The following is a 10,108-nucleotide window of genomic DNA, read 5'->3' as shown; positions in this document are numbered from 1 at the left end:
CTCTCTCTCTCTCTCTCTCTCTCTCTCTCTCTCTCTCCTCTCTTTCTCCTCAAGGCAAGAGAAACAGGTTATTCATATATCCCACAGGGACAGCGGTTTATTTCTGCTCCCCCTAATCTCATATTTTCAAATATACAAGTTGGCTATAACCCAACCTATAACCTAAAGCTATCTTTCTGGAATGAAAAAGACTCCATTCTGACTGCAATCTCGACATGCCTAAAGATACATGCAATCAGCTAATCAGCTAGTTGGTCAGTTATGCTTGAAATCACCTTCTCCAGGTAGCATGTGATCTTTTGTTCTTTAAACTGATTATTGAGTGCAATAATTTGTTGTGGTGAATATTTTTATTAACAGGAACCAATTTTGGAATTTCACTCTCTACCTGTCTAGTTCCTATAGATTCTAGGGACATTTAGAAGATAGTGCTGGGAGAATGCCATGGGAAATCTTGGGGCTGCTTAATCTTTTCCACAGAACAGCCTGTTCCAATGCAGGTAGTAATTTAATAGTGTTGTTTCGTTTTGTGACCATGATATGTCAGCTTAATTTGTTTGCAGCTGTAAAATTTGCCAAATTCTTTTGCTTACTCTCTACAGTTTTCTTTTATGTTATAAATGTAGCAATGATTTATGGAAAATGATTTTGGTATGTAAATTCCATTCTCCATGGTTTGTGCAGAATGCTTCAAAGACAAAAGTGTCCAAGAAGCCTGCATATCAGCGGCGGATAGGAGACTTGCATAGGCTCCAGGTACCTGTTTCACCAGGGTCTGTGCAATATTGGGCAGGTTGCTTGGTTAACCTGAAACAATAGTTAATAAATTAGTCTTGCAAATAGTTCTTGTGTATTGTTGCTATGCAGATTAAGTAAGGCCCAGTTTAACAATCTAGTACAGTCTTGAATACCTAATTAGCACTAGATATATATTAGCCACTTTTATTATTGAACGGATGTGGGGGGGTCTTTGGGCAGGAAGAAAGAGGGATGGGAAAAAGCTGAAGAAAGAAAGGAAAAGCTTAATATAACAAAAGATATTGGTTATTTTCAAAGACATAATTTGATAGATATAGGACTAGGAAAAGGGACATTTGACAGTAACATTGAGAAAAAAAAATCTAATAGAAAGGATAAACCAGGACTGAAAAGATGTGCTGGGTTAAGAACCTGAGTCAGAAATTTCTTGTGAAAACTACTGTCTTGACAACTACAAGGGAGAACACTTGGTTCTAAACTTTTCCTTGGGTCTAGAAGCATGGATTGTTTCTGGCGACCTGGGATTCCCTGAAGGCTGGGAAGCAACAACAGTTTCTGGAATCTGCCTTGGAATGTGGTCTATTGGGAACTTGTTCAGCTTTTTGGAGCTGTCTCAAAAGCAGACTTCTTCAGAGCAGACACCTGGGCGCTCTTATCAGCATGGTAATCAAGTGACATCCAATGTTACCCAATTCTCTGCCTGTGAATATAATCTCCAGGAGTTTTGTAAACAATCTTCATCTAAAGTCATCCTCTATTACCACACCTCAAACTTCAACTTTGTTAATTAAGGTTTGTTTTTTTTTTTTCAGAGTCCTGATAAATGCTAGATCAAGTTTTTCTTTGATGAAAAGAGTAAATAAAAATGTTTACACATATTACTTTGCATTTCGGTCTTGAATGGCTTGGGAGAAAATGCAATATGAGTATGAATTATATAAGATTTAAACTCTTGGGACTTTGTACAGTCTCCAGGTAAATTTCAAAAACCACCAAAAGAATGAACAAACCAAAAAACAAAACCAGACCTGTCTGAGTATTTTACCTTGGGATATTGGAAACATAAAAGCACCTGCTTATACATGTTGGGGTTAATATTGCAGTTCTAATTTGGCCCCAGAAATCAGACCTTTCTAGAATGAGTGTGACATATTGATATTCCAGGGAGAGGACAGTGGAACTTTCCCATACTTAAATTCCTCATTACAAGTGGTTTTAGTCTTGCTTTCTTTCCCCTCCTTTAAATAATGCATTCGGTTTGGAGTTTTTCTGGCTGGCTGTGTGCACCCATGGTTTGAATTACAATTAGAAGTAACTGTTATGTAAAATCAGATATCATGACTTCTCCTGTTATGTGGGTCCCTTAAAGACAAAATAAGCAAGGCATTATTTGAGTTTAAAAAATGCCCCAGGAAAACCTGTTTTTCTGGGAAAAGAATGATAAAAGAAACCCAAATAAGAATCCAAATATCTACTATGAAAATGTGAAGTTCTCTGTCATTTTTAAAGAACTGTGGGTTAGTAAACATTTATTATTATTTCATGAACCATTGAATTATATTCTTTTGTTCAAACCATAAAAAAGTTATTTTAAATCAGAGAGATATGGTGAATATGCTGACATTAGGTAAGGAGTCACCAGTAGCAGGTTGATAGTTATAGTTTAACAAGTTACCATGCCTAGACTTCATCATACCTGAGGTTCCTAGGGCTTTACAAATCTCATTATGTAAGAGTGCAAAACTTGAATTCACACTTTAAACACATATTTTTGAGTTCCAGCAATTATAAATATTAAATACTATCTCCCTCCAAAAGGCATAACCTGTTGGTAAGACCAGGCTAAGTTTATTAAATTCACTGGTAAAGGACAGGCCACTTGGACCAAGCTGCAAGTGTGTCTCTAATAAAGAAGGCAAGCTTGGTATGTATTGAGAATTGGAAGATTGGCCTAAGGAGTGGCTCTGAAGGTCAGAAAATGTGGAACAAGTACATTGGATCGGTTACAGTTTAGAAAGAGCAAGGAGAGGATTTGTGGAGCAAAAGGTTCAAAACTGTGAATTAACTGTCAGTATTTTCTGTTGAAGAGCTGAAGTCATCCTGGAACTTACCAAAATGATCCATCAAGTTATGGGCTTGGGCAAGAATCTCCTGGATTGAGGAAGTTATGCTAGTAAAGTCCAAGGGCAAGAAAAGTCACGCTAACAGCCAGAAATTCTGTGTGGAGTGTGGGGAGGACAGTCATACTGATTCTCAGGCACTTGATCTACCAATGGACAAAATGATGAAAAACTTTTGCATTTGTGAACTCTGCATTCTAACTATTTTAATCAACAGCATATTATGGGAAAGAAAAAAAAAAAAAAAACAGTTTAAACTTTGTGCCAGCCACAGTTTTCTTCTTTTGTGGTTCAAATTTAGAACCATTTCTTTATTACATCATTCAAAGAGGCTTTTTGAATTCTTGAAAATGCCTGGCCTTAACTCTAGGTGTGTTGGCAGGAAATGCAATGTCTACTGAGTGGCACTGTCTTGGAAATAGATGACTTTTTATATGAGCTAGCAAGTGGTTTCTAAGACAAAGCTATTTATCTGGCAAAACCAGTATTTGTTCAACACAGGTTCCTGGTTAAAACAGGACTTTATGCTCACAATGCATAAAAAGAGAAAATGAATGGGAAGAAAGGTAAGTCTACAGAGTGCTCTTAACCTGATCCAAGATTGTTAAATCTGTCTCAAAGCAATTACGTGTTTGAATAGGACCCAAGGTCATTGCGTTTACTTGTTCTTATGACTAAGCATGAATAAACTGTAACTGTGTCTCCTCCTCACCTCTCCACCCTGCTCTGTAGCCTGTAAGTGATTTCAACACTCAGTAGTCATAAAATCCCCAAGACCTCTGTAGACCAGGGATGTGTGAAGAGGATCTCTATAAAACAATTACAGAATAAGAACTGAGTTTAACTGGAGGCAGCATGCACTGCCCAAGGGGATCCACATTGTCCTGAAGAAAAGGAAATGCAGGTCAAAGAAAGGTCTAAAGACCTGGTTTGGTTTGCCTGTAACCAGTTTTTTTCACTTGGATTAAAATAAAGAAACACCATCAACTAGCACTTCACACTCTGGGGACTGGGTCTCCTAATCAACTGGAAAGCCTGTCTTGGGAGATGGAAAGGTGCTGAGTACTTCACAACTCTACCAAGGACTTGACCCCTAACAACCCTGCTTTAAAAGAAATCTTGCCCTATACCTTTGTTAGGGTTCGTGACTCGATGGGTTTCTTCCAGATAACAAATACACGGGATTGGAGATGTAAAAATCAAGCAGAGTCTTTACTTTCTAGCTAGCTGGGGTCCGGCTTCTCAAGACATGCAAGTCTGGTCAGAACGATCGACCCCCATTTAGTTTTAGGTACAGATTATATAGGCCCACATAGTCATTACACAAAAAGCATTTTTCAGCAGACATTTTGATCAAACATCTTTAAAAAGCTATAGTTTTGGTTAAACATCTTTTCCAGGAAGGGTAGATCTGGTGTAAGCCTGGTGCAACTTCCCTCTTTTTGTTCCTTATCGGTTATCTGGTATGTGCAAACAGGCCTACAGGACACATTGTAAATCAACTGAGTCTGGGGTCCAGGGTCCAGGAAGGAGGTTTACAGCACTTCAATTCTTAGCATTTCAACTAGGTTAATCATCCATGTGTGGTAGATACAATCAGGCAGAACAGGCAAGCTTAGCAAGTAAATCTAAATCAACATTTTAAACAGAGTTTTCTATCAAAATGCAGAGTTGACTCTACAACCTGGTGCTTCTGCCGCAGCACCAGGAGATGAACCGAGTCTATTCTTTCTTGGACAAACCTCAGCAGTTTGTTTACTATACAGGGCCCAATCGTGACAAGCAAGAGAAGGATAATTAAGGGCCCTGCAACAGCGGAGAGAAGGGTTGACACCCAAGGAGTTTGATTAAGCCAAGAGCTGAACCACCCTTGACTGGCTTCCCTTTCCATCTTTCGTTTCTCTAATCCCTCTCGTATCTTTGTCATGTTATCCTTTATTATACCTGAATGGTCTCTGTAAAAACAATATTTTTCCTTTAGGGCAATACACAGTCCCCCTTGTTGTAGAAACAGGAGGTCCAGCCCTCTGTGATTCTGTAACGTGACTTCAGCCAGGGATCTTATAGAGTCTTGTAGTTTGGTTATGGATATTTTTATTCTTTGTAGATCTAAATCCAGGCTAGTGCGCAAAGCATTATATTGGTCCCTCCCTTGTATCAGGGCAGTGGCTCCAGTGCCAACTCCTGCTGCTACACCTGTACTAATTAAGGTTGCAAGTGTCACGGCTAAAATCACTGGGGTTCTCCTAGAACACATCGGGAAAGGAAGAGAGGGAGTGTAAGTGTGCAGAAACTCTTCCTCTGAGTGATAAACCAAATGGGGAAGAAGAATTGTAAGAACACAAAAACCTCCTTCCTTTAGAACATCCACCGAAATACAAGGGGTTAATCCTGAGGAGCATGCCCACCAAGTATTTGGAGGGGGAATAAGGAAGGCCCCTCTTGACTCAGAGAGATTCTTGGTCTGGTTACAGAGGGAAGAGTATTGTAGTGGAATCTCACCGAGGCATAGTCCCGATCCTGAAATCTGCTCCAAAGTAATTTTAGGTATCGTACCCCATGCACATTGGGAGACATTATGGGAAACGTTGTAGGAACCCATAGTAGCAATCCCCTCTAAATAGGGAGGGGTAACAGTATAGCAGAGCCAACAAGATCTGGCCAATTCAGGGCTAGTTACATTTAAGAGGCTATAAGTTTGATTTACGATTTTAACAAATTTTTGTGACCACCTGTAATAGCAGATCTGGGACAAAGGCTTAGGAGGCCTTTTAGTAAATCCTGTAGGTAGAGTTAGGCCAGGAGGAGGAGAGGGAGGGGCTCCCTTGGGCATATCCATGGTAACTCTTGGGACTAGCACTGGTTTGGGCCCTACTGCCTTGACGAAAGGCACCTGGTGTCTAGTGATTGTAAACAAAATTGCAGACCCATAGTTATGCAATCGCAGGCCCCAGGTGTTAACCCCTTCCCATCCGGAGAACTTTTTTCCTTTTTCTGTGAATCTGATAAGCAAAGGGTTGCAGGCTTGTGGTTCGAGCCCCCAAGTTGGCTTACAAGGGGGGCCTGTCACATCTCGTTTGAGGGTGATGTAGTCCCCACGGGCATTACTTAACCAGTATGTCTGACCCGTGGTCTCACAGCCCCATCGTGGGCAGTAGTACTGGTCTGGTCTCCCACAACTGGGCTTATACTGTGGCCCTGGGCAAACATAGAATTGTTTTTGTCTAAGGTAGCGAACTCCCGATTCAAACTTGCAATTGTATCCGTGGGAGGAGTCTTCCACATCTCGGGTAATCGCTGCCCATTCCCGGTCCCAGGCCCCATCTACCAAAGTACAGAGGTCTATATCTAAAGGTGGCCACCAGGTATTGGGGGGGATACACGGCCGACCACGTTAACACTGGGGACCCAGTTTCCAAGTTTGTGACAACCCAAGTAACTTGCACTGGTATGTGCGGGTTGGTCCCATCTGCAAAATGTCCGCAGTTAGTTGCTAGATAATATATTACCAGCAACATCCTCACCCATCCAGTCTGCGTGGAGAGCTTCATAAGGGAGTCTCAGTGGCGGCAGGGATGCTTGGCAAGTCCTGAGACAGCGCAGGGTAGAAATCCTCCCAAGTTTGACTTAGCCGTATCGTTAGAGGGTTGTTTGGATCTTTCTACACTTTTCACGTCTTTATGTCGAGCTCTGAGTCTTGGTGAGGTGAAGCTTTACGAACGTGGATGTGATATACCTAAGAATCAATACCATCAACCTTTAAGGCAGTGGGAGTAACAGACAACACAACATGAGGTTCCTTCCACCTAGGTTCAAGGGTCTTTACTCTGTGTCTTTTTACCCAGACTGTGTCCCCCGGGGAGATACCATGCTCTATATTAAGCACCTTTCTTTCTCCATAGTAAGCTCTGATTAGGGGCCAAATTTCCTGCTGTACTTTAGTGAGAGATTGTAATACACTCAGGTAGTCAGGTGCTGATCCTTCTTCCCCCGGGGGCAATGCCCGCCTGGTTATCGGTGGCGGGGCTCCAAACATTATCTCGAAGGGAGTCAGTCCATGCACATAGGGGGAATTCCTGACACGGAAAATGGCTAAGGGAAGGAGAGTCACCCAGTCACCGCCAGTCTCAGCGACCAATTTAGAAAGGGTCTCCTTCAAAGTTTGATTTATCCTCTCTATCTGTCCAGAACTCTGTGGGTTATAAGCACAATGTAGTTTCTAATCTGTTTCCAGAGTCTGGGCTAGTCCTTGCAGGACTTTGCTAACGAAAGCCGGGCCATTATCAGAACCTATGACTTCAGGGACTCCATACTTGGGAACGATTTCCTTAATTAGCTTTTTTGCTACTACTTGGCTAGTTTCATTTTTAGTGGGAAAGCCCTCTACCCATCCCGAGAAGGTATCTACCATTACTAACAAGTACTTGTAACCAAATTTACCTGGCTTTACCTTAGTGAAGTCTATCTTTTAATACCTTCTCGGTGCCCTCCCCCTCTCCCGGCTACCAGTTGGGTGGAGCTCCTTTGGGGCTGGTCTAAGTTTTGCACAGCTGTTGTAACTTTCTTGACCAAAAGGGCGATGGCTGTCAGGATGTGTAGGCAGGATGGCCATCCTGAGGCCACAGGGTCTAGTCACTTAGATAAATAAGCCACCAGTCTTTTTTATGGACCCAGCTGTTGGGCCAAGACCCCTTTAGCGACTCCCTTTTTTTTATCTATGAACAGGGCGAAAGGTTTCTCTGGGTCTGGCAGAGACAGGGCTGGGGCTTGAAGGAGTGCTTTTTTCAATCGGTTAAATGCCTCTTGTTGCTCTTGGCTCCATTTCTAGTCGGGCCCGTCTTTGGTGGCTTCATACAGTGGACGGGCTATCTCTGCATACCCAGGAATCCAGAGTCTGCAAAACCCAGCCGAGTCGAGGAATTCCCTTACACCTCGGGGAGAGGCGGGCACTGGAATGGTCAGGATGGTTTGCTTCATAGCCTGAGTCAACCATCTGGCCCCTTCAGATATCTTATACCCCAGGTAGACTACTGACCTCTGGCAGATGTGCGCCTTCTTGGCGCTGGCTCGGTATCCCAGGCTGCCTAATTGAGCTAGCAGATTTTTCGTTGCCTCCATGCACTCTCTATGAGTAGCTGTGGCCAGCAGCAAATCATCTACATATTGTAGCAGGGTCATATGCGGGTGCCTCTTGCGATAAGGCTTCAGATCTTGACTCAGGGCCTCATTAAACAGGGTGGGGGAGTTCTTGAAGCCTTGGGGCAGCCTGGTCCACGTGAGCTGCCCGTCTTTTTCTTTTTAGGTTCTTGCCACTCAAAGGTGAACAGGGATTGGCTGATCTCCACGAGAGGAATGCTGAAGAAAGCATCCTTCAAATCCAGGGTGGTATACCACACATGGGATGGTGGCAAATGGCTGAGCAGGGTATATGGGTTGGGCACCGTGGGATGAATGTCCTCCACCCTTCCATTGACCCTTCGCAAGTCCTGTACTGGTCTATAGTCCTCACTGCCAGGCTTTCTCACAGGAAGCAGGGGCGTGTTCCAGGCTGATTGACAGGGTTTAAGGATTCCTTCTTCTAGCAATCTGTGAATGTGGGGCGCTATTCCCCTCCTAGCTTCTTCTGGCATCGGGTACTGTCTGACTTGGACAGGCAGGGCTGTGGCTTTAAGTTGAACTACCACCGGGGGCAAGTGTTTAGCGAACCTGACTCCCCCGGTCTCGGCCCAGACGGAAGGAAACTCCCGCAGCCAAGGACCCATGTCTCCCTGGTCTCCTTTTTCCAGGGTTACTGGGAACAGACGATATTCGTCTGCTAGTGACAATACTTGAGCCGGTTGTAGAGGTTGCCCCTCTGAGTCCATTACTTTTATTTTTTTTGGCTTAAAGTGGATACGGGCCCCAATCTTGGTGAGCAAATCTCTTCCTAGTAGTGGCGCTGGGCTCTCCGGCACGACCAGGAAGGAGTGGGACACCTGATGCCTTCCCAAGTCCACCTTCTTATTGGTGGTCCAGGCACACCTCTTAGCTCCTGTAGTCCCTTGAACTATGTTTGTGAGTCCTGGTTTTAGAGGGCCACGGGCTTGAGTGAGAACTGAATATTGTGCCCCTGTGTCTACCATGAAGCCGGTGGGAGTCCCCTCCATGTATAGGGTTACCCAGGACTCGGGGATATGTACCGAGCCCCGTCTCCGTCAGTCTTGTCTCAAGTGTAGGGTCCGGATCGGCCCCCCCCTTTTCTGTCTTTTTTTTTTGTGGACATTTTTTTTTTTAGTGTCCATATCTTTTGCACAGGGCACATTGCTCTCGCCCCAGTTTGGTTGGGCGGGGCTCTAGCCTCCGGCGTGTCTCAGGACTCCCTTTCACTCTGGCCAAAAAGATTCTGGCTATCTCTTCCCTCTGCTTCCTGTTCTCCTTTCTTTGGAATTTTCTGTCTTCTTTTCTATTCCTACTTCTCACCTCCTGTTTTTTCTTTCTCAATCTCTCTTCTCTGTCTTCTGGAGATTCTCGAGTGTTGAATACCCTCTCTGCCTGCTGTAGTAGTTCCCTAATTGAGATCTCTCCCAGGTCATCCCGCTTGTAGAGCTTTTTCTTGATATCGGGAGCTGCTTGGTTAATAAAGGAGAAAACCACAGCTGACCTGTGTTCTTCTGTTTCTGGGTTTATAGGGGTATACTGCCTGTAAGCATCAAACAACCTTTCCAGATACGCGGCCGGGCTTTCGGCTTTTTCCTGAACAATTGTCTTTACCTTTGTTAGATTAGTAGGCCGTCTTGTAGCTGCTTGGAGACCGGTCATTAGAGTCTGACGGTAGACTCGGAGACGCTCCCTATCTTCTGTCATCCCAAAATCCCAGCTCGGACGCGTGAGAGGGAACACTTCATCAATGGTGGGTTGGAGAGTGGTGGGTCTTCCATTTTCTCCGAGAACATTTTTTTTGGCTTCATTAAGGATCCGCTCCCACTCCTCGGTGGTAAAGAGGGTGCGGAGTAGCTGCTGGCAGTCATCCCAAGTGGGACAGTGAGTGAACATGATAGATTCCACCAGACCTATAAGACACTTAGGGTCCTCAGAAAAAGGGGGGTTCTGGGTTCTCCAATTATAGAGATCACTGGAAGAAAACGGCCAGTACTGATACTGCTGGCCATCCGGGCTGCCAACTCCCCATACGGGGAGGATGGGCAGAGCTCCTCCAGTGGAGGAGGAGCCTTCTCCTATTCGGTCCCTGT

The sequence above is a fragment of the Nannospalax galili genome, unplaced genomic scaffold, assembly GCF_000622305.1.
Source record: "Nannospalax galili isolate Female #2095 unplaced genomic scaffold, S.galili_v1.0 scaffold370, whole genome shotgun sequence".
Classification (NCBI taxonomy): domain Eukaryota; kingdom Metazoa; phylum Chordata; class Mammalia; order Rodentia; family Spalacidae; genus Nannospalax; species Nannospalax galili.
Note: the sequence above shows the minus strand (reverse complement) of the source record.